General features: G+C 34.0%; 1 long non-coding RNA gene across 1 annotated transcript; it reads right to left on the bottom strand.

Moving 5' to 3' along the window:
* Window positions 1-538: 538 nt before the first annotated feature.
* Window positions 539-3,131, bottom strand: LOC120092217. Its single transcript, XR_005485934.1, has 2 exons — window positions 2,901-3,131; window positions 539-1,082 (listed from the first exon to the last, which is right to left on the bottom strand). It is a non-coding gene; the product is annotated as an uncharacterized LOC120092217 (long non-coding RNA).
* Window positions 3,132-5,603: the final 2,472 nt, after the last annotated feature.

Raw genomic sequence — 5,603 nt, 5'->3', positions numbered from 1 at the left:
CACTTCAAACTCTAGTTTTGTTAGTCTAAATCTTTCTTCTACAGTTTCATAGTTTTCCATACTTATCTCAGAAGTGATCTCGACCCCCCAAATTGATGATATTTAGTTTTGAAAACTTCGATGGGTGTTGGTCCTGATCCCATTCCATGAACACGTCCAAAATGCTCTTTATACATGACTTGTTCAAACACCTTCTTTGTAGGCATAACTCATGAAGTATCTACATTTTGACTCATACATTCTTGAAATTTTTCCTATTAAAGAATTAGATTATAATTAGTAAACAATAAACTTTTAAATCTTTAAATTAATTTGGAACTTACAACAATTTTAGCAAACTCCTCATCCATGTAACTTCCATCTTTCCACTTATGAGCAACTAGAGAGATTTCTACTTGGTGGGATCTTTGCATGCATCTTTTCATATCCAAGTCCTAATTTATTGATTATTCTATTTTTTCCATAAAAAGTTTTGGGCAACTTGATTCCCTCTGGAAATGCGTCACATAATAAGTCCAAAAGTAACGAGAATGACTTATTACTCCAACCACTCATACATTTGATATCATATAGGCGAACAATAAATGAAAGTTTGAAAAACTTATACATCCCGGATATAACTCATAATTACAATCCGTAACCAAGTCGCAAAAAATTGATGCATCAATATTTGGTGTTTCACTGGTTGTGTCATCAACATCGACTCCAACTCCTTGAAATGCATTCTCATCAAAATATCCAAAAGCCTCTTGTAACATGTCTTGCATGTTATTACGTCCATCTACATCTAAATTTTCATGAATGGAAGATTCATTCAAAACTTGATTTTGGCCAACTGAACGATCCAAAGTAGATTCACCATAAAAAATCCAACAAGTATATCCTCTAGCAAATCCATTACATACTAAATGATCACAGACATTTTCTCTATCAAGCCGAAATGTGTTTCCACATTTTTTGCATGGACACAAAATCTTTCCATCTTGAGATGCATTCTCAAATGCAAAGTTTAGAAATGAGGCTACTCCATCTAAATAACTCCAGATTTACCAATCCAACTCTTGTCCATTAATATGATTAATCTACCACATTAACAGTAAAATAGTAGTTAATATATAAACATAAAAACAAGATAAACAAATTAAGAGACAAAGAAAAGTCATCAAACAATTCTATGCAAACAATAATATATAGCTACCATAACTGCACGATAGTTATACCATATAATAAAAAAAAAACATTCAAGCTTTGAATGAATCCACTTAAAGTATTCACGTATACATCATATGGTATGATAAAATCAATATAAGATGTATAAAAAGTACTGTAGAAATAAAACAACATTATGAGTACAATAATACTATAATAATAAAAAAAAAGCATCTCAATCCAATGACATATATAACTATCTCTCAGCTACTAGCTGCTTTTTCACGTTCGTGCAAAATCCACAATAAAATTTCCCTGCCATGTGGAGCAAAGAGATAAAGTGGTAGACGAAATTTAAAAGTAATACATTTGCAAAAAGTAAAAGTAATTGTGCTTTCATATATACACCATGGGTGGAAGGTAATATGGATTTAAAAGCATCCCTTCATTGCTTTACTAACACCAAAAAAGACCAAATTTCTTCAATCAAAGCTTCAATATAAAAGAAGGCATATGTAATCAACATCTTTTTTTTTTCCCATTATAATTTTCTTATAAAGTAAATACTGGTTTAATATCTGCTACAACCACACATAAGACAAGAAGGAGATGCAAAAGGAAATGAAGTTGGGCAACAAAACGAGTACTAGCTAATTCTCTCTATTCCATAAAATCTAATTTGAATTTCAACCACACACAAGACACAAGAGGTTTGTTATAAAAGGCATAATTAACTGAGAGGCTATTGGATTCTGTGATGCTAGAATTGGCAATGGAACAGTTCATAGATATGGCTCAAAATATCTACAACTAATGATAACTCACTTTCACATAAAAAATTTTCTATTCAATTTTGTCTTCCTCCACAAAAAATACATAACATATATTCATATCTAAAGTTAGTTAATTTTTCTAATTTACTTTTAGTCCAGAAAGTAAGTAAATACTATGAGTAACAACTATAATTAAGAATCAAAATGGAATAAGAAGAAAGAAAAAAACTCTAGCAATCAAAAAGATATTAGCCTTTTGAATTAGGTTCATAAAATCAAAATTGCCCAACAATGAGGTTGGCTAATTATTGTATATTCTAAAATAAAAACTCACTTATCAGTGCATTAAAAACAACTGTGTTCGTGACTTCAAGGGCTAAATTCGTTATGGATGTGGTAATCGTACTCACAAAAATGAATGAAAAAAAAAAAACGTTGTCATTCCATTCTTTTCAATTGTAAACAAAAGTGGTTGGGGTTAATGGCTTAGTCAAAGTTTTGATGCCAAGATGGAGCTTGATTTTAGGCTTTATGTTTTCTCATTTGATTTGAGTTTTTGGCAAAGTAATTGTTTGTTGTGTTGATTTGAAATCCACCGAATCAACCGGAAAGAATCTTCCAAACATTTTCTTCTTATCTATCGATTATACCCACTTTCAGTACCCCATTAGAGACTAAAACCAGCAACTAAAAATAAGCTTCAACATCTCAAAAGGCCAAAAAAACTCAAGCTACACAGACCTTGGAAAAAAAAAACAGAATGTCAAGAAAATAACAATATTTGAAAAATATATGTAGACATTACAAAATGACATGGTAGCATTTAAGTTACAAATTAAAGAAAGTCAAGGAAGTGTAGCAACTCCGAACGAAATGTGACAGATTGTATGCTAAAATCTGACATTCTAACTCATGCTTAAGGTTGAAATTAAATTGATAAGACAAAAAAACCCACAAAACTGATGTATAAGAAGATACCTAGATTTCCTTCTTGGCACTTTCGGAACTTCCGTCCTAACAATTGAAAATTAAAGGAAAGGTGAAGACAAAAAGATTTTATGAGGAGAAAAAGGTTGAAGACAAAGGGATTTTGCGAGGCGGGGTGTGAAAGATGGTGGGATTTTGTGTTTTGGATAGAGGAGTTGGGTGAAGACAAAAGGTCATGGTGGCCACCGGCCACACTTAACATAAAAATCCATTCCCGCTTCTCTTATTCTTTTCCTTTTCTTTGTTTTTTCCTTTTGTGTTTTTAGGCATTATATTTTTTCTAATTCTAAGTAAAATATTAAATTTGACTCTATTGCTATATTAAGAACAAATATTGCAACCTAAGTGTTGTAATAAACATATTGTAAGTACATTGTTAGTGAAACTGTTGCAATTGAATCTCTATCACGACACTTTAATAAAACGTTGTGACCAAACTGCTGCAATTGATATCAAGAGCAACATTTTAGACATGTGTTGCTAAAAACGTTGTAATATTATAATGGTTTGCAATATTTGTCAAATCACTGCAAAAAAATCGTTGTGATAGACATATTTTCTTGTAGTGTTTTATCATGGTAGATCATCTAAGCATCTATTATGCGCTTATTGCAAAACAAGCAACTCAACGCAAAAAAGAAGAGGTAAGAGAAATTTGTGAGCTTAGAAGTCAAATTTCTGAACTAACCTCCCTTGTTTGAGTTTTGGCTACTAGGTAATTACAGGATCTGGAGACATGCAGAGTATGTTTACTTCAACGTCATCCTTCTGAAGCATGTCCTCAACTATCGCGTGGCCCTGTGCGCAATGCCTGTCCCTTTTAGAAGATGCCTAGCCAATCTCGATGTTGATGCATACTCTTTTTGCCAATCCAACTATGACATTAAAGGAATTGGTTTTGGAGCTTTCTAACAATTCTTATGAGTTTTCACAGGAAGCCTGCCGACAGAAATCCTCGAGCTTCTAGCAGGATAGTCTCTATTACGGACCCAAGGCTAGAATTGACCTTCAGAATCTTAGTGACAGTGTTGCTCAGATTACTAAATTAGTTGGGATCAAGATGAGCCCTTGTTGCATCCATCCTTTGATCCTACCGAGTTGAGCAACGGTGAGGCAACCGACATCAACCGCCTTGTTGAGTAGCTAATTCCTCAGATTTCAAGCCAATGTATGACATTGGATTCTTTAATGTATGAACTTGCCAATTTTTCTTCTCAGTGTGAGTAGGAGTCTATTAAGTTTCACTTGGAGACTTAAGCACTCTTGCTAGTTGAGGACGATTCAGACCCTCAGCTTGCAAATTCCATGCTAACATTGGAGAGTCAACCATAGCTATCCATCGTCTATGGCACTGAGGCCGACCCTCTTGATGAATTCTGTTGGTCAAGCGATGATGAAGATACATACTCCCCTTGTCGTGTCAAGAACAAGTATGTGAGATTAAGTATGAGCTTCAACTTCATCTCAAGGAGTCCTAGGTGATAGAGTTAGATGCTGCAAAGCCTCATCCTGTTCTTCCCTTTGCCATCTCTTTTATTTTTAAATATTGCTCATCTTTTCCCTCACGAGTCCGAGTCTTTATTTTCTATAGAGTCAGTCGATTTTTTCTTTATTTTCCAAAAACGAAAAAATTCAAAATTTTTTGCCTTTAGAGCCCTTGAATGATTCAAAAGCTCACTTCCATTAAGCAACTTCGTGGATTCAAGGAAGAAAGAGCCCGTGAAATATGAAAATTTTTACGTACCTTGATAGGGAAACACCGTCGAGTAATCGACGTAAAAAATTTGCACTTCCTGGAGGAAGCCATGTGTCAAATTTTACTTTCTTTTTTCTATTGCTTTCCTCGCTTAGTTTTTTTTCTTCTTTTATAGGTTCCTCTCTTTGGTCCTAAAAGAGAAAGAATATCAAATGAAGTTGTACGTCCTCTTACCACCATCTCGTGCACGTGAACGTTATCAAGGGACCATACTGTCACACCTCCTCCTAGATTACCCACCTGATTTAGAAAAGATGTGTGACGATACTAAACATCACCTCCCTTGATGGCATATAACACCCAACTAACGAACCCAACATGTGCCTAAATCTGGATAGTTACACAATAATCCTTTGATATACTTAATTCCACTTGACATTTTCCATATCATGACATTCACAAACACGTTTCACGAGCTTTCCATCTCTTGTTATATACAAACCATGAACAAAGTTTAATTACAACAAAACACTTTAAAAAAAATTACACAACAAACAACTTCTTTTGTCCCACACTCCCAAAACTCAAATACATAAGGTTTGTGATATGAAAACTAATTACAACAGGGATTCAAGCATGTAGACCTACAATGTAGCAGGAGACTCTCATCGTGTGGCAGTAAACAACTCAGCTCGATTCCGGAACTTTAACGCTACCTGGGGGGGAACATAAAACTTGAAAAGTATGAGTTAATGTTCAGTGAATGGTAATTAAATATAAATATATGTGATCACTTCCTAAATCATCAATAAGGTTTATCAAATCATTCAGAAAACATTGACAAAGAATGAAAGATTCAGAAACATCTCAAACACGTGCTAGTATATTAGTGACATGATCAACTTTCATAAGCATATTATAAAACATTCGGGCGTTATCAGAAAACTACACCAACTTCGTACCCAAATACTCGTCTACAACGGCAGGTTATTCTAGAC

The sequence above is a fragment of the Benincasa hispida genome, chromosome 1 (assembly GCF_009727055.1).
Source record: "Benincasa hispida cultivar B227 chromosome 1, ASM972705v1, whole genome shotgun sequence".
Taxonomy (NCBI): domain Eukaryota; kingdom Viridiplantae; phylum Streptophyta; class Magnoliopsida; order Cucurbitales; family Cucurbitaceae; genus Benincasa; species Benincasa hispida.
Note: the sequence above shows the minus strand (reverse complement) of the source record. Positions and strands in the feature narration are given on the sequence as shown.